Below are 20,748 nucleotides of genomic sequence, written 5' to 3' on the forward strand. Positions count from 1 at the left end.
AGAAAGCTTCTCCTTGTCTCATCTCTCATCTCATCTCATTATGTGTAGCCGCTTTATCCTGTTCTACAGGGTCGCAGGCAAGCTGGAGCCTATCTCAGCTGACTACGGGCAAAAGGTGGGGTTCACCCTGGACAAGTCGCCAGGTCATCACAGGGCTGACACATAGACACAGACAACCATTCACACTCACATTCACACCTACGCTCAATTTAGAGTCACCAGTTAACCTAACCTGCATGTCTTTGGACTGTGGGGGAAACCGGAGCACCCGGAGGAAACCCACGCGGACACGGGGAGAACATGCAAACTCCGCACAGAAAGGCCCTCGCCGGCCACGGGGCTCGAACCCGGACCTTCTTGCTGTGAGGCAACTGCGCTAACTACTACACCACCGTGCCGCCCGCTTCTCCATGTTTCACTCAAAAATATTTGGAGGTGAGAAATATACAAGAGGGTTACCAAGGCAACCAGATCCTGGAATGTCTGGGCAATGAGCAAATCCTGTTAAAGTGTACGTGTGGATGGCAGCAAAGTTTCAATGATGAAGCGGAAGGTGATGAGCGAATCACTCGCTGTGTGGACGCACCTGAAGATAACGTTGCAGACTGGACAATGGAAACGCCCTTCAAAATCAAGACGTACCATAAACATCTACTGGAAAGTTTACAGTGGAAGGATGGCTTTACACAGAGGATGCAGATTCCTCCAACACAGAGGTTCCTTTTTTAAACAAACAAGTTTGTACATCTGAAAAAAAAAAATCCTTAAAGGGGCTATGAAGAAGCCAACATCAGAGATGGCCATTAAAAAAATAAGTTCTAAACAGAAACCTTTCAAGAATCTCGAACCATAAGTCACTCAAAGAATCCACAACTTTTTTTTTTTTCTCTCAATGTGAACACTGAAGGATTCAGTTTGGGTTTTCCCTCTTGGGGAACCCTTAATGATTATTTGTTGAAACATTCAAAAAAGATTTCTCTTCAAAATGTACCAAATAGAATGACTTTAGAAAGCCAGAACCATAAAGAACCATTCAAACAACCAATGAGAAACCACATTTTGTAAAATGGAATACTAATAAAATTCAGATCCCTTAAGGGTTCTTTATTTGGCCCTCTGGGGGAACATTTAAAGGTATGTGGAACCCTATGATCAGGGTTCCCATTTGTAAAAAGTTCCAAATAGAATGACTTTAGACAGCCAGAACTGTGAACCATTCAAACCAATCAGAGAACCAATGGGAAACCACATTTTGTAAAATGGAATACTAATAAAATTCAGATCCCTTAGGGGTTCCTTGTTTGGCCCTCTGGGGGAACTTTTATATGTATGTGGAACCTTATCAGGGTTCCCATAAAAAACAAAGAAACAAACAAACAAACAAAGAAACAAACAAACAAACAAACAGTTTCAAAATAGAATGGCTTCAGAAAACCAGAACCTGAAACTATCCAAAGAACTGGGAACTTTTTCCTAAGAGTGGATGATCTTAGAAAATTTAGAACATTTAAGGGCTTTTGGTTGGCCCTCTGGGGGAACTCTTAAAGGTTCTATAAAGAACCCCAAAATGTCCAGCTCACCCCTTAAAAAGATATTTAAATTATAAAATCATCCAAAGAAACTTTGGGAAGCTGTTTTTTTTTTTAAGAATGAATTCTTAGGAAAATTAATTACCTTAATGGTTCTTTGATCACCTTTCTAGTAGAACTCTTATAGGCTCTATGCAGAACCCTAGAACAGAGGGTTTCAATTAAAAAGGTTCCAGGTAGATGCAATTTAGAAAGCCAGAACCATGAAACATCAAATAACCTGTGTGAAGCTACTGTAAATTTTCTAATATTGAATTACGGTAGCTTAGAACATTTAGGTCACTTTCTGGGGAACCCTGAAAGCTTCGATACAGAACCATAAACAAAGGATTTCCCCTTTATAAACCCCAGAACCTTAAACAATCCAAAGAACCAACAGAAAAACAACAGTTTATTATAAGAGTGAATGATCTTAGAAATTCCAGAACTTTTATTTATTTATTTATTTATTTCCTGAGGGAACTGTTTAAGGTTCTATGTAGAACCCTGCAACAAAACATTTCTCTTTCAGGTTCCAAACAAAACCCATGGAGAAATCCAGAAGCATAAATCACCCAACGATTCGAGGATAAACTCAAAGCAGCTGCAGTTACTTCACGCTTCAAGAGAACTTCTTCAAAACATCAAAACGTAAAACATAAAAACGCACCATTCCCTTTGTTTAGAGTGACAGGAGTGTGTGTGTGTGTGTGTGTGTGTTTGATGAACAGAAGAACGGCTGAGACGTAGATGAGTTAGTTGTGAAGGATAAAATCCTCACCAGTCATCAATCTCATCGTCCTTCACCATGTCGCGCTGTTTATTTCTTCAACACCTGACGACTTTGTGCTTAATGACGGAGCTAATGATCATTTTCTGGAACATTCTCACAGACATTACAATCTTCTGATTAAAAATAAATAAATAAAATCACAGTAAACAAAACAGCAAGCATCTTCAAACGATCTACAGCTCATCAGAGCAAGAGATTTCACCTGACTACTTTCAGAAAAAAAAAAAATTTGAAAGATTTTTTTTCTCCACTGTAAAAGATCCAAACCGTCCAAAAATCCAAATGAGTCCAATTTCTAATAATTTCTAATCAATTCTAACCTGATAATTTGGCTCTGGTCTCAGGTTTAAATGAGAGATACGAATCATTCAATTGAGACAGGAGGTGTGGCTTAAAGTCTGAGGACATTACTGATTCAGTGATTAAATGATTCATTAAGTGACTCAGTGATTCATTTAGTGATTCAGATGACATCGAGTTTCACATCTGATTTGTATTTTTATTTATTTAAAATCTATTTTTGGGGTAAGTGGTGTTACTGGGAGGAACAAAGTGTTTTGCAGTTTCCATGACACTAAACTGGTGGCTATAATCTTCTATGACTTGTTATCTACATAAGCCTCAGGTAACTCAAGTGTGAAACTAAAGATGCTTTAGGAAAAAAGTTCTGAACATCTTTACACATCTGGACCATCAACTATTTGTGGAGATTTTTTTCCCCCAAAGTGTGAGATTAAGAAAATATTCACTTGATTATTTATGGTTTCTATTCAAACTGACAAAGCTGAATTGCCAAATAGGTGTGTGATGGGCGTGTCCTTCACCTGCTTATTTATCATTTCACCTTGAACAGTTGACATTAAAGTCAACAACATGAAATAGATAGAAATTGTCCTGTATTGAGAGTTCATGTTTTGACAAATTTACAGAGTAAAATTATTATATTAAAGTTATTATGTCCTTTATTCAACATAAAGAAGTAAAAAAAAACCCATAATAAATCAAAAATAATGTCTAGAATTTATTAAATTAATTAAATGTATTAATGTTAATCTCATCTCATTATCATTATCTAAAATCTTGTCCTAAAACACTTAATAACATTGCCCAAAAAACCTTCTTTTGCTTTCTTTCAGCACAGTCACACCACTTTGTTAAATTGTCTTTTCTTAAAATGTCAAACAATAAAACTGAATATGATAAACAATAAGTAATATTTTTGATTGTTTGTTTGTTTCATAAATTAAAATATAATTTAAGAAATGAATGAAATCTTGTTGTGTGTTTCTTTGTGATTTTGGTGCTCGATGTGCCGCCGCTTTACACTTCCTGTTTGTATCGTGTGTGTGTGTGTGTGTGTGTGTGTGTGTGTGTGATAAGAGTGATTGGCTTTAAAGAGATTTAAAAGAAGACACTGATGGAAGAGAAGATGAGAAGACGAGTGTAATGAGATAATTAACGGGGGGAGATGAGTGATAATTCTTTTATATTCAGCCATCTTGAATATGTTGTTTCACGGTAAACACGATATGCTTAATTAGAATGAATCATTGAGCTTCTGACTGTTGTGAGAACATTTGCTGTTACTGCCGGCTGTTTGCAGTGTAATAATAATTTATAGATTTCAACAATAATTTATCGTATACATCTGCTCAAGTCATGAATAAATCCTCGTTTTTTTGTCTTCTTGGCTCAAAAATTAGGCGCATACATATTTTAAACACCAACTCACAAGTCGTATTTCACTTCGCCATTATTAGATAGAGCTTTATCGATTCCTGATGGGAAACTGATGAGTTCCAGCGGCTCGGATTCCCGAGGAAGGAAAGAGTGAAATGGAAATGTGGAAATAAATATGGAGATATAACGTGGGTGGAAAAGGCAGAACTGTGCTTTTTAACATATTCACCCAAAAAATCCCACAAAATATCCAGACTTCTGCAGATCTACAGGTGAGACGAATACAATGCAGGAGGAAAAAAAAAACACCCACCCACACACACACACACACACACACACACACACACACACAAACAAAACACTGAATATATAAATACAGTTATACTGAAAAAACTGGATTAACAAGTAAAATATACACTGAGCTGGGAGTTTACCAGCTACACACACACACACACACACACACACACACACACACACACACACACATCATACACATCTTATATGCTGCAGAAAAATAAAAAATACACTCAGAGCCTTCTCACTGATATTATAGCAACAATAAACAGTCATGATGTTGGAAAATTTAAAGTTCCAGCTTCACCTCTGACTGATACACAGTGCTGGCACTGGAGACTCCTTCCTTTAAAGGACCCATGGCATGGTGGTTTGTTGATGCTTTAAACGGGCTCGTGGAGGTTTCCGGATGTTATATCCGCAGCCTTTCTCGAAATGAACCCTCGGCACGTAAATATAGCCTCCTGGGAGAAAGCCCCATTTCAGCGCTTTTCCCAGTGCGTCGTTTTGCTAATGAGAAGCAGGAGGCGGGGAAGGGTAGAGGGTGGGGGCGGGCCATGGGGGGAGGGGCTTGACCAAGCTGCGCACACACATACTCGCTGCTATCAGCGCCTGTAGCCACGCTGCTAAGACAAAACCCCGTTCTCCCTCGGACTCCTTTCGTAAACTCAACGTGACACAGAGAACAGAGAGTGAGAGTGTTCGGAGTGGTAGTTTACGAACGTATAATACCCTAGGCTTGAACACGCACTCCATAACCAAAGAGGATAGAAGCAGCAACTACAGCAACATATCGCTTATCCAACAGAAGACATGCATTGCGGAGCAATAGTCAAACATAAGCTCATAAGTTACAGTCAATTTCCAAACTAAACTCAGTTTAACAGAGCATGCTGCATGCTTTTTGGTTTTGTAGCGCAGAGTACCTGGCTAACTGCAGGAAGTGGTTAGCTGCACAGCTAATGTAGCCATTGTTAGGCTAACGCACCGATTTTAAAACACGGCAAAACGACCAGTTCTACACTTACTTGTTCGGTGTTTGTGGCTGATGCGGCAGGGATGCTTGGTACGGACCCAGGCTTCAGTGACAGTTGATGTGCAAAACCTGCCCTGTACTGTCCCAAGTTGTGGAAACATTCCTCAGGAAAATGCTTCCGACAAACATACACCGTCTTAGGTAGACTCGATGGTGTATTATTGAAGTAAATAAAATTAAGCCACTGCGTCTTCAGGGGCTCTCCCGTCGGGAGTAAAAACAGACTCCTTTCTGTGTTGTCACATCCATGTACAGCGCAATGTTTTGCTCGCTTAGGTGATGCCATGTTGTTGTGTCCTCCCTCTATGGTCTCCTCACTACAACTGGGTGGGGCAATCCATACAGTGGGTGGGAATCCAGAGGGGGGTCGTGGGGATCATCTCCCTTGCTGACGTAGTAAAGGGAAGAGCTTATCAACGCGCCGTTTTGACGCGCCATTCTCAAATGTTGGGCATAGTTTGGTTTACACATTATGAAATTTCTAGCCACTGGGGGACTTAAGAAGGTCAGAGGAACTCATTTTAACGTTAAAAAACCTCAGAAAGTGAAAATTTCATGCCATGGGACCTTTAAGGAAATATCTCACAAATAAACAAATTGAGCTAAAAGTCGGTCTTTATTAAAAAAAAAAAAAAAGCTGTGTGTTGAATTTGTTCTTAATTATAACCACTAAAGTAATGAAAATAGACGGGGCTGTATATTTTTGTTTGTTTGTTTTTGGTCAGGAAGGCCGCCATAACTCCGTCATGCGTGATTGTCATTTTCCGTGAGCACAGCAGAGGTGTACGAGTGCGTGCTACATTAGACTATAGTATAATATTATGGTCTTGCATATTATGGTCTCGGTCAGTTTGTTTGCATTTCTCCACAAAAATTACAGCAATGCAGTTTTAGAAAAGGAATCAAAATGGCTAGTTTATTGCCTGTTTATTTAAAAAAAAATACCTGCTTATCTTCTATCCGTTTGATGTGTGACACGGCGTGCTGTCGGTGTTTTGTGGTGAAACAAAGTCGGGATCGCGTCTGGATTCAGTTGTCGTTTCTGCCTCGTGTCTCGCTTCTTCCCAGTGATTTTTTTTCATCCAAGTCCTCCACAAATCGTCTGTAAAACGCTCGCTGCACAATTTACTGCTTTTTCCAGGAGTAAAGTTTTCTCGCTTTACTTGATGAAGCCACTCCGCCGAACATCTTGGATCCAGGACGGAATGAAGAAGACATGTGGAATCCTACATCACGCAGCGTCACCCTCGTTTTCATCTCTTAATACATCCATGTATCTGGATAATCCAGTCCGGCCACGCCCGGGGAAGCGGCCCAACAGACTGATGTTACAACTTTAACGTTTTTTTAAGCTAAAGTCTGCTTCCTTTGTTTTGTCGAGAACATCATGTATTAATGCATAACGATGACATTTCATAACAGCGTAATTTCAAAATTTCCGGGTTAATCACTTTAAATGTTACGCAAACACACACTGACAGAAAACTTAACCATATTAACAATTACACAGGTTTTTTTTTCATCTACTGATGTGGAGCGTCCGCTGTATGAGTCCCGGATGAGCTGTTACCATAGAAATGAGAACATATTATTAGAACAAGTGCATTAATGCAAACCTGCAGCTGCACTACTGTCAGGGGCGCTGCTCTAGAAAACTAATCAGAATCATCCACTGATGATCAAAATTAGATTGAAGAATTTCATACCACGGTGCTGAAAGCCATATAATAATAATAATAATAATAATAATAATAAAAATAATAATAATCTCATCTCATTATCTGTAGCCGCTTTATCCTGTTCTACAGGGTCGCAGGCGAGCTGGAGCCTATCCCAGCTGACTACGGGCGAAAGGCGGGGTTCACCCTGGACAAGTCGCCAGGTCATCACAGGGCTATTATTATTATTATTATTATTATTATTATTATTATTAATAAAAATCACATTCAAACATCACAAACATGCTTATGACAATCATATTAATATTATATATTTGGGATCTTATAATTGTCTTTTTGTTTTTCTCGATTGAAGTGTCTGCTGTGCCTCTAAAACAGCGTTATGTTCCATCTCATGCCGTGAGCTTCTATAGAGAGAGAGAGTAGAAGTTAATTTAGAATCAGGCTGCACGCTGTAGAGAATGTAGGTTGTGTGATGAGAAAATATTCCTGGTGGTAAATAAATAAAAAATATTCTGAACCATTCAGAAAAGGTAAAATGACAAATGTCCTTGACACAGAGACGCACACAGAGGGTCAGCGCTTCCTCGAGTGTTTTTTTCCACCTGAGTATTTTCGCCTGGTTTGAGTTTTAGATATTTTTCTCCTTCATTAAAGGCAGCTTTCCCACAGTGCCCTCGATTGCTGCTCTCCTCATTATCAGTTTCCTAAGGATGAAATAATAAAGCACACAAGAGCATATTCACAACAGAGCCAGCAATGATTTTCTGTCTGCTTCTTTTCCCTTTTTTAAAAAAGAAAAACACTCAGAGTGTGAGTGTACTTCCTCACTCTACAGACATGTCGAGAATCCGATCACTGTAACATCGTTCCGTCTGCATGCAGATGAACTTTGACACAATCCTGGGTTTTGATACGAGTCTGAGGAACGCTGTGTGTTTAAGTGCAGAGTTACACTGAAAAACTACAATCATCATCATCATCATCATCATCATCATAACACACTCTCAGGTTTGAAGTGAACGAAACACTCGATTCGGATGCAGAAAAGCTAACAGTGAAAGAAGACTGGTCACCATGACGACAGTAACAGCGATAGCACTGTCATTACACTACATGACAATGCCTTTATTAAATTCAACATGGAAGAAGACCAAAACACTAACATGGCAAATTTACCGGCGAAGGGTTTTTAAATTCGACAGGGATAAAACCAACGTGATAAAATCAATTTCAGCTGATTGTTCATGAACGTAGAACAAACGTAAAAGAGGAACATTGTAAAGATGTTAGAAGAAATGTAAAAACCTCTGTTTTTTATTATTCTGTTATTTTGGCAGAATGCTAAATTATGAGGTTTTTTAAATTATTGCTTTTATTGTTTTGTGTTGGGGAATTTTTCTCTAATTGATTTATTTTTTTTAATTTTCTTTCCAAATCATTTTGTCACATGACAGCATATAGGCTACATGTGGGGCGGGACTACAAACACGACTTGATTCTAATTGGCCACATACACTTCATTTCCTAATGCGTAATACAATTTATTCTCTCCACATTCACTGGATATGAGCGATCGTGCGCTCTGATTGGCTGCTCTACTACTACAATATGAGCTCATATACCATGAGTAGAGAAAAACAAAATGGTGGAGCATGTGTGATGAACCAATGAAGGACAAAATAAAAACTCTACTCAAAAACAAAACCCCCCAAAAATACAAAAAAAGCAACAAAATATGGAATAAAAGTATTTAATGGTAAAATATATCTTTTGTTATGTTTCAAGAATTATTATTTTTATCAGATTTTTCACAAATCACTCCTGTCATTTTGATGGTTTGTCTTATTCTATCCAGTGAATGTGGATAGAATAAAACAGTTATTCCACTCAGTCTTGTTGTGCATGGATTATAGACAACTTGGTTCTACGCGCCTCGTCGGCTATCAGCTCATGTTCAATTCGATTTTGTGGAAAAACTGTTAAATACACAGAACATTTTGAATAGAAATCAAATAATAAAATCATAATTATTATGAATCAATCATCCATCCATAACTGATTATCCCGTACAGGGTCGCAGGCAAGCTGGAGCCTATCCCAGCTGACTACGGGCGAAAGGCGGGGTTCACCCTGGACAAGTCGCCAGGTCATCACAGGGCTGACACATAGACACAGACAACCATTCACACTCACATTCACACCTACGCTCAATTTAGAGTCACCAGTTAACCTAACCTGCATGTCTTTGGACTGTGGGGGAAACCGGAGCACCCGGAGGAAACCCACGCGGACACGGGGAGAACATGCAAACTCCGCACAGAAAGGCCCTCGCCGGCCACGGGGCTCGAACCCGGACCTTCTTGCTCTGAGGCGACAGCGCTAACCACTACACCACTGTGCCACCATGAATCAATCAATCATTCAGTCAATAATATATTCAAATAAAGCAGAATATTAATTACAAGCTGTATAGATAGATAGATAGATAGATAGATAGATAGATAGATAGATAGATAGATAGATAGATATTTTCTCCATTACTGTAAAATATTATTTTTCATCTTTTACTCTGCTGACTACGGCATGTAGCTGAACACTTCTATAAATCCCACAATGCCACTTGCCTCAAGAAAAACCCAAAAGCCAGATTGCACAGATCACATCCACAGAAACCCGTCCATAGTTTGTGCTTTTGCAATCAGGAACAAGTCCTGTTTAAAAAAAAAAAAAAAACGGTCCAAAAGCAGTATGTGAAACATGGTTACAGTGCTGAGGTCAGAAACACACCGATATGTTTAATGAGAACATTTTGTACTGAATTTGTTAAATACGATTTGCAGTGGTTCAGAGAGCAGCAGCAGCCGTGCTACTGGAGCTGACCTCGGTTAAATTTTAAATAACATGGATAAATGAAAGACAAAAATAGAATGCATTTTTGTTTATATCATTTCAGAATAACATTTCAGTGCCACGTTCTGTTTCTGTCCTGATGAAGTTGGTGCTATGATCTGGATTCCCCCATCACTCACCCCCCCCCCCCCCCCCCATTTTTCCAACACACACACACACTCAAGGCGTATCTGATTGAAAAACGAGGGCAGAAATATTTGTCTCTTCACGTGCTCAGAATAAATTCATGTCGCTGAATCGAATCTCGTCCCCATGTTTATGAGTCCAAACTGGTGTCTCATTAGCAGAGACAGTCTTCATTTTCCCCCACGCACAACAGGATGGATAAATCGCACAGCTATGTCTTAGAACACATTATGCATTCAGGAACGGACTCAGTGTCGTTTTGGACATCAAACAAAAGCACCACAGGTCACTGCGAAAGACAAGCACCACAGTCAAGATGGATTTTTTTTGCATAAAACCCGTCACTGTGCCTATTTATGCAGCACACATTGTCCAATTTGTTCTCTGAACATGGGCTTGGGAAAATATGTAGGAATGCTAATGAGCGACAAAAGTCCCCTGCATGGAGTGAATCCATAAATCCCTAAAACTGTTATTTTATTATTTTCAGGTTTACATTCTCTTTTCCAGTTTGGTTTAAAGCAAGAAGTCCAGTCAGGTTCAAATGTTTGAGCACGCTATTTATAAATATACATAAGTTGATAAAAATAAGATATTAATAAAGTGGATACGAATATCCACTTTATTAATATCTTCTCTTAATTAATTTCTTCTCTTCCTTTCTTTAGAAATGCAGACAAGAAACAACAAATAAATAAATAAATACAATATATTCGTCCGAAAGAATGATGGTATGATATGTTTGATAATAAACAACAACAAAACGTAATTTTTATAATGATAAAAAGTAGATAGTTTTAAGTCGCTAATTTATGCTCATTTTAGTTCTGGTTTACATTAAAGGGGATTACATTCTGAAAAGCTTTTGATTTTGAAATCACACTTACTCCAAGATCAAGATCCTCTATTCACAATATATGACCATGTCAACACCATCATCATCATCATCATCATCCCACTGTGGGCATGTCCCAAACCACACACCCTATTCATGATAAAGGAAACATCAGTACCATCAGTTCACTTTGAGCTTGTCTCAAACCACACTGTAATCACTGCAGAGCTCACTGTGGGCGTGTCCCAAACCACACACCCCATTAACTACACAGGCCACATAAACATCATTAGTCCACTGTGGATGTGTCCCAAACCACACTCCCTATTCACTATAGAGTCCACTATGGGATGTCCCTTACCACACACCTTATTCCCTATACAGGCACTATTAAACACCATTATCATTATGGCATGCCCCAAACCACAAACAATATGCACTCTATCAAGTCCAAATGAAAACCATTGTCAGATCCACTGGGGGAGTGTCCTTATCCACACCCACTATTCACTATATATTCCATATAAACTGCCACTATCCTGTCTACATGATCCAAATAAACACCATCATCAGTTCACTGTGGGTGTGTCTTGAACCACCCACCCTGTCCACTATACAGGGCACACACACCTCACCATTCCACAGAGGGCATGTCCTAATCCACATGACCTTGGTCCCCTGTGGGTGCACTCCAAGCGGCACTATATAGGCCATTGTGGCCATGTCCCAAACCACACAATCTATTCACTAAAGAGTTTGCTGTGGGTGGGTCTCAAACCAAACACCCTATTCCCTAAAAAGGGCAAATTAGCATCACTACTACATGTTGTGTGCGTCCCAATCCACATAACCTTGGTCCCCTGTGGGTGCACTCCAAACGGCACTATGTAGGCCACTGTGGCCATGTCCCAAACCTCACACTGTTTTCACTAAAGAGTTCACTGTGGGTGTGTCTCAAACCACACACTCTGTCCACTATATGGGGCACACAAACATCACCACTCCATGGTGGGTGTGTCCCAATCCACATCAACTTGGTTCCCTGTGGGTGCACTCCAAACAGCACTTTATAGGTCACTGTGGCCATGTCTCAAACTATACACTCTAAAGGGTTAAAAATAGAAATAATAATAAATTGCATTTATATAGCACCTTTCTCAAACTCAAGGTCGCTTAACATAGGTCAAAGTTCACAGTGGCTGTGTCCCCTACCACACCCTATTCACTGTATAGGCATAAACACCAGCTTCACTTCACAGTAGATGCATCCTAAACCACAAGTCGTATTCACTATGTTGGCTGAATGTCATCCTCCTATGGAAGAGTCTTTTATGGGGATTTGGACACTAGCTGCTGCAGTGCATGATGGGAAATCACACAATATTCTCCACTACAAAATGGCAGAAAGGTTAGAGTGATAGATCATGAGTGAGACAAAGTCATAAACTTCACTCCATTCACTAGGGTCCAAAAATCTCAGTCCACTACCAGGGAGAGTGGGCTGGTGATGTGAGACATTTATAGCAGTGTTCATGTAGGCTAGATAGTGAATAGGGTGTGTGGTTTGGGACATGTCCACAGTGGACTGATGATGATGATGAAACATTTATAGTGGTGTATGTGCCCTCTATATTGAAAAGGGTGAGTGGTTTGGGACACATCCACAGTGAAGTGAAGATGATGGAAGCATTTTGACAATGTTTATGTGCCCTATATAGGGAATAGGGTATATGGTTTTGGACACCTGGACTGATGTTTATGTGGTCTTTGTAGTAAATAAAGCTTGTGGTTTAGGACATGTCCACAGTGGACTGATGATGTTTCTGTGGCCTATATAGTGAATAGGGCACATGGTTTTGGACATGTTCAATGTGGACTGATGATGGTGTTGATGTGCCCTCTATCGTAAATAGGATGCATGATTTGGAACATGTCCACAGTGAAACGATGTCGTAGCCTAGATAGTGAATAGGGTCAGATTTGGGATGCTCAAAGTGGGATTGATGCTCAAATGATGAGACATTGGTGATGATGATTCGAATGGTGCACTACATAGTGTTCCTGTTTCACTGATGTAATCGTAAGTGAGGATAGTGAGCAAATTGAATTGGGACACCACCGAGAAACAAACTGTTGTGACACTAATGGTGTAAAAGTCCTCTGTGATTTTTTTTTTCTCTCCCTTGAAGAGCGAGTGAAATCAGTTGGCAGGGATGAAGTGCGACTTTCTAGCTCTCTCTATCTTTCTTTTCTTCTCCATCATACTTTCCCTCATTCCTTTGCTCCCTTAGTTTCAGTCACTTAGCCATGCACAGACAAGGCAGACGCGACAGAGAGGAAGGAGACAATGCTCATCTGTCCATCAAATGCAGTCATGCAGAGGAAAGAAAGGAGAAGTCCTCTCTCTCTCTCTCTGTGTGTGGAGAGATGGATGGAACTTGTACTGAACACCTCACATGCTTTCATAGTTCACTCTGACAGGACTCCTGTATAAACCCTCATTGCAGTTGCGCCAAATTTCCACGCAATAACTCATCTGATGGCCGCAGTTGCATCTTTAAATTTCATGACTCGAAGGGATTGAGGAGATTATCATTATTTATTTATTTATAATCTGAAATAGTCTCTTTTTGGACAAGAATCTAATCTCAACTATTCTCCACTTTCACACAATAAGAGTTTCTAAGTCAAGTGAACCATAGTTTACCAGTGGTTGCCATAGTAATAGCTACCTAGGGCAATGTAGCTACGTCTGATACACTTGAGCTTTTTTGGCTGTTTGTTCAAATACAATCAGAAGAAGCCCCCCCCCCCCCCCCCCCCCCAAAAAAAAAAAAGCTTTAATTTTCACAAATTCGTTCTACAGAAACAACATTTACATGGTGATTTACGCGATGAAATTTCTATTTCACATCCTGATATATTTAAAGTAATAAATCATAACCATCAGGATCTGCTGCATCTTGACAAGGAAGAAATATCAGATAGGATGTTAAAAAAATAAATAAATAAATAATACTTCATTCCCATTAATGGTTGCTGAATCAATTTCCTTCTCGTTTGCATAAATAAAATGCTCCGCCTCCTTCACTGTAAATTGTTGTAAGTGTTGCTCACACTTTGCTCAAGTTGCTCTGTGTTTATTATCAGTGTGAGCTTTTGTTTTTAGGTCATTATTGCTGGTCCTTGCATATATTTACTGATTGTACAAATTCATAGAGTATTCTAAAATTTCTAAAATAAAAACAGAGTCGGAAAGTCGCTTGTGTAGAAATTGTGTCAGTGTCTATTGTGTCAAAATGACCTCAAAAACACCAGGCCTCATTTATCTTCATTTAGTAAAATTGTGTGTAAATATATTTTGTAGCTGTCAAAACACACTTCAAACTCTCCATCGGATTTACAAACTCTGATTTCCTTCGTACTCATGTTCATATATTAATCACTGCTCTTAAAAATCAATTGTAAATTCCCAAGCGTGGTTCAGAGCACATTTGACATCTTTACAATTAGCCACGCCTACAAAACGCCTACAAAGCTAACAGAGAAAGCTTACCTTATATTATGGCTTACAATATTAGCATTAGTCAATGTGAGCAAGCCAAATTTCTATGATTTATATAACTGAATCCTGATTGGACGATAAAACATCCGATTCTGAATGAAGACAGAAATCTGGGAACACGCTGATGTTTTCAGTGTCACACTTATTTATTCTGCAATAGTGATGCAAATCATCCACAATCTTTTTATAGTCACTGCCAAAAACAGGCATGATGTGTGTCTGAGTTCATCAGAAGTCTCGGAGCAGGAACAACAAACGAACCAAACAGATAACGAACGACTCGGCAACAAAAAAGGACAAGAATATCTCTCTATCTGGAGATTTTGAGGTTTGCCAATTTGCAGCAGACTCTCAGGCAACATAACATGAAAGTGCTTTATCTCATATTTCCCTCTCGACTGATGATGTTGGTCAGTTTGTTTTGTTTGTCTAAAGCTCACGCTGTTGTGAAATGGGATGGGAACTTCAGATTTTTTGAGATCTTCATTTTAAATCATGTTATGTTTAAATAAGTGTTCATAAATCCTTTTAATTGAGGTGAAAGCGAACACTCTGTCCCTCAATAAATCTTCATGACCGAGACGCTTTTCTCCAAGCGAGCACACAATGGGCCGCACTTTTCAATTTGGTGAGAAGAGAAAATGGGGGAGCGAAGTAAAAAGCAGGCGCTTTAGCGGTGGAATGTTACATCTATTCTACTTTGTTCCAGCCTTTTGGGAGTAAGTGGAGGGCAGCCGTACTCTCGCCTATCCGTTTACACTTTCTTTTACAAGAGCGCGGTGGCTGTAATTGTGTTCTGCAGTGCTGTCTTCTGCAGCCTGGCTTGCCTCCTCGAGACCTGGGCGTGATGAAGAAAAATGTAACTCAGTTTGAGGCGACTCCTTTCTTTCTTTCTTTCCTTTTTTTTTAATGCGGCTGCATAACTTCTGCTGACTTTCCCCAAGACGTCGCAGTCCAGCATTAGGATGGTGTACCGCGATATCGAAATCATAAATAGAACTGTACGACAAGAACTGGACACAATCATCATCATCATTATGATCGTTAGCCACTATTTATATCACCGTGATGATGTAGAACTTGTGGACACACCCACTCACAATTCGTAATATAATTCGAGCCAATAACGTGAATCATAAATCGACATATTTTAAAAAATAAAAAATAAAACATGACATGCTCTTTCAAAAAAAAAAATGTTTAAACCTGTGCATGAAATATATTTTCATTATTTATGTGACACTTTAGGGTCAAATAATAATAATAATAATAATAATAATAATAATAATACTGAAGGATATTTAGTGATCAGAAAACACCACAAATTAATTTTTTTTAAATGTTTGTTTATTTATTTATTTATATCTATTTTTTGCTAACACCATATACACATAAAGGTATTTTATTCTATCCACATTCACTGGATATGAGCAATCACGTGCTCTGATTGGCTACTCTACTACTAGGATATCAGCTCATATACCACAAGTAGAGGAAAACAATGGCGGCGTGTGTTGCTGAACCAACTGAGGACAAAATAAAAACTCAACTCGAAAACAAAACCCCAAAAATACAAAAAAGCAACAAAATATGGAATAAAAGTATTTGATGGTAAGAACTTGTCTTTTTTTCCAAGAATTATTTTCGCATTTTTCACAAATTGCTCCTGTCATTTCACCAGTTTGTTTACATTCTAAGTGGAAATGATTTTGCCGGACATTTTGTTCAAAGGGGCGGCACGGTGGTGTAGTGGTTAGCGCTGTCGCCTCACAGCAAGAAGGTCCTGGGTTCGAGCCCCGTGGCCGGCGAGGGCCTTTCTGTGCGGAGTTTGCATGTTCTCCCCGTGTCCGCGTGGGTTTCCTCCGGGTGCTCCGGTTTCCCCCACAGTCCAAAGACATGCAGGTTAGGTTAACTGGTGACTCTAAATTGAGCGTAGGTGTGAATGTGAGTGTGAATGGTTGTCTGTGTCTATGTGTCAGCCCTGTGATGACCTGGCGACTTGTCCAGGGTGTACCCCGCCTTTCACCCGAAGTCAGCTGGGATAGGCTCCAGCTTGCCTGCGACCCTGTAGAAGGATAAAGCGGCTAGAGATAATGAGATGAGATAAGATTTTGTTCAAAGTTTTTATTTATTGAATTTGCAAAAAAATAAAAATGCTCTGTTTCTCGAAATCCAGTGAATGTGGATAAAATAAAACAGTTATTCCACTCAATCTCATTGTACATGGATTATAGACAACTCAGTGCTACGCGTCTCGTCGGCTATCAGCTCATGTACGACTTGATTTTGTGGAATAACTATCAAATATACCTTATTATCTACCAAACTCCACCCCCTTTTTTTTTTTGCATACACCATTAATTTTATGCTGATGAGCCCATTCACATTTCACTGTTGATTTAACTAGCCATTTAGCTAATGTACAGAGATACATTACCTTACTACTAAGCTAGCTATTTAGCTGTTTGTGCTTCACTACATCGCAGCAGCTGCACCTTGTAAAGCTAGCCAATTAGCTATAATCTTATAACTTATAATGCTTTACAGAGGGATTACAAAGCTATCTGCTTATTTAATTTCACGAGCTAGCTTAAGTTAGTGATTAGCTGCTGTTGGATTGAGAAATTATGACAGCTGTGCGATTTCATTGATTGCTGACGATCCTTGAAGTCAATTTTTTTAAATTAGATAAATGTGGTTAAGTTTTAATCAGATATAACAAGCAGAGATGCACATGCCAAAGAAATAATTCTCAAGGACGGCCATGAAAATACAATCAATATCACACATGATGGAGGTTTATACAGCAGATAATACAAGTTGAAGAGGAGTACCAAAGCAGGAATGTGTAATAAAGTGCAGAAATTTTACATGCAAAGGGCTGAGACATGACATTAGACTATATTTCACAATATATAAGTCTAAAACCCCAGATGAAACCGAGCGCCACATCCAGACGCTTGCTTATTACTTTACAGTAATTTTCCATCTGATTTGAATGCAAAAGAATTTAAATAAACACACTGACATGTCACCCATTTAATGCGTTCTGTAGATAATGTATAGGTGCATACATAAACTCCTGAGGTCTGTTGTAATAAATCGCACTGCTGTCTCTCATTCAGTTCCACATTACACACTTCCTATATATTTCCGTTTTCATTATTCATGTGAGTTCTCTCTAATGACTGCCGTACATCACACGAGGAACTTCGTATCGCCGCCGAGTAATTATACGATCTGTCTGTCTGCATGATTTATATGACGATTTGTTTTTATATGTATAATTTTTGTCTTTTTTTGTAGCATGACCTTTATATTTTAACATTCACATTCAAAAACTATTTGCACCCCCCCCCCCTTTATTTTCTTGTTTGTTACACTAAATATTATGGATGAATCTTCAAAAAAACTAATGTTCAGCATAAATAGAATTCAGCACCTGCTTTTGTATGGACACTGAAAAACAACCTCTGAGATATTAATGAAAAATAAAACATTACTCATCCCGGGGTCTAATTAATCCTCAAGTCGTTGTATTACATGCTACATTTGCGTAAGTTAGCACACATACAGCATGCAAGCCACAGAGCGTATCCACTTCCTGTTTAAGTCTGTAAACATACTAGAGTTGGGTCATGTCCAGGTGTGTATGACACACAGTTTCTCCCTCCGGCACTTGTCCAATTATAGATTGGCTGCAAGTCCTCGACCGTCGCGCTGCTGGAATCTCATAAAATCATTTCACTCAATATTACACCGTCGATAACTAATTACTCGCTCAGTAATTTGCTTTCCAAAAGTCAGTAGAGGAGGAGGAGGAGGAGGAGGAGTGAACGGGTAGCAATTAGAATGGAACTGGGAAATGAGAGTGAAAACATGAGGCTGAAGTTTAGGGTCAACCACATTTCATGCAAAAAATTTCAAATGAGTGAGAGACACTGGAGTTGATATGATTGAAGCTGTAATTTATGTAATTGCACCTCGTGAGAATGTGACATGTAAAGAAGAAATCTGTGTGTGTGGTGTAGCTGTGGTAAAATAATCAACGACACGATGCACTCTCAGAAAATAAAATACATTATTGTACCTTTAGGGGTACAGCAACTTGTCACTGGGTCAGTACTCTCTAAGGTACTTATTTGTACCCTTTATGTCCTGTTTGGGAACATATAGGTACCTTTTCAGTCCGAAAAAGGGACACATAGTTACCTTGAGGTCCAATAATGAGCCCTAGAGGGTACGTTAGTGTAGACTGTACCTCAGGAGACAGAAATGGACTCCTACTGTACCTCCATTTCTGACAGTGTGGTGCGATGAAACACTGAGCGCCCTGAAGTGTCCTGAAGAGTTTTGTTCCTTTTATAACACTTAGAATTTGCCAATGATTCAATGTTTTTATTTATTAAATAACCACGCATTTTTATCCATTTTTAGTTACGTTTAATGTTCTACAAGTCGTACAAGTCGTTATGAATGAGCTGTTACTATGCAAACAATAACATGTTTGACCGAGCGCATTAATATAAACCTGTTATAGAACATTTATCAACACCTTTGGACCAATTGGAATGTAGAATTCAACAGCGCTGTGGTGTATTACATGAAAAACATTTTTCCTATCATCCACACCGGAAATGAGAAACCAGGGATGCACACACACCGGCCACTTTATTAGGAACACCCACCCATCCACCCGCAGCTGTTTTTCTGCAGTTCTGTAATCAGCCGATCCCTCGACAGCAGCACAATGCATCAAATCACGCAGATACAAATCAAGAGCTTCAGTTAATGTTCATAATGTTCAAACATCAGAATGGGAAAAAATTGTGATCTCACAGTGAAGTGTGACTTTCTCTCACTGTGGTATGGGTGTTGGTTTGATCCAGATGGACTGGTTTGAGTATTTCAGAAGCTGCTGATCTCCTGCGGTTTTCACACACAACAGTCTCTAGAGTTTACACAGAATGGTGCAGAAAACAAAAAACACTGAGTGAGTGAGCAACAGTTCTGTGGGTGGAAACAAACGCCTTGTTGATAAGAGAGGGTCAGAGGGGAATGGACAGATTGGTTCTTGCTTTTTTGCCAGGAAGGATATAGTAACTCATATAATGATTGTTAGGTTTATATAAGTATTATTCTTGACCAAGAAGGCAGTAATTTATTAAAATGTTGACAAAATTAAGGATTAACTTAAGGTTCAGTTAAAAATGACCTTCTGTCTCGGCTGGACATTGTTTGGGAACATTTGGTTTATTTTTTGATATGAATGTGTATTTTCATTCAGAGAGGTGTCTGAAGGATTCACCAAGGTCTGTTTTGGTGTCAGATCGACCCACACACACTCTGAAATGGTAGAATTAAGGTTCATGTTTATGTTAATTCATGTTTAGTTGAAACTTAGGTTTATAGCTTCTTAAAAGCTTGAAATATACTATGGTAGTGATTTGGATCCCATAATTAATGAATGCATTCTGTGATTAATGTTAGTTTTATAGTTTTAGATTAGTTTCATAATGACATTATAATTATAGTTAAGATCTTTTGATTCTAAGGGTTTTTAGTTTAAAAGTATTAACCTAATTTAGTTATGAGTTTAATCCTGTTAGTTGTTTAATTGTTCTCTCTCTTTCACACATATTCTCATTGTTCTTATGTTTAAGTTGTTCTTATTTTTATGTTTATTTTCTTATAACATTCTTTGTTTTAGCATTATTAAAGACATATTGTTATTTGTTATTTTGCTTATGTTGATGAAATCAAGATGTAATTTACTGACTTAACACACACTCATGTGTTAAGAAATTATGTTAATTATTAAGATCCTTTCTGTGCAAACTAATGTCTTTGACCTTCTCTGAATAGACTCCGTAGACTAGACATTCTGTGTTTAGACATTCCATGCTCTATGTAATGAATATTAACCATAATATTGACCATAAGCCGAAACTCTGATATCTATCTGTACCTTACTATCATCAGAAATATGTTATTATATTATGATTGATTCAAGATCATTACATACTTCTACATAGACGCACACCCATTACACACACACACACACACACACACACACACACACACACACACACACACAAATGAAGACAAAACAAACACAGAGATACTATAAGATGTTTCCAAGAATGTTTTCATTTCGACGAAGTGACTGTGCGAATAAACTGGCATATGAACTCTCTGGTGTTCCCCTGTCTGTTTCTATCGACCTGTTTCATTCGTCCTCGGATCCGAGGGGGGCCCA

At 38.8% G+C, this 20,748-nt stretch overlaps 1 protein-coding gene across 1 annotated transcript in view; it reads right to left on the reverse strand.

Annotated features, from left to right (window-relative positions):
* cdh8 (cadherin 8) overlaps positions 1-20,748 on the reverse strand; it is a 277,193-nt gene that overhangs the window by 182,533 nt on the left and 73,912 nt on the right. The gene's annotated exons all lie outside the window — the stretch shown is intronic.

Source organism: Neoarius graeffei, chromosome 27 (assembly GCF_027579695.1).
Source record: "Neoarius graeffei isolate fNeoGra1 chromosome 27, fNeoGra1.pri, whole genome shotgun sequence".
Taxonomy (NCBI): domain Eukaryota; kingdom Metazoa; phylum Chordata; class Actinopteri; order Siluriformes; family Ariidae; genus Neoarius; species Neoarius graeffei.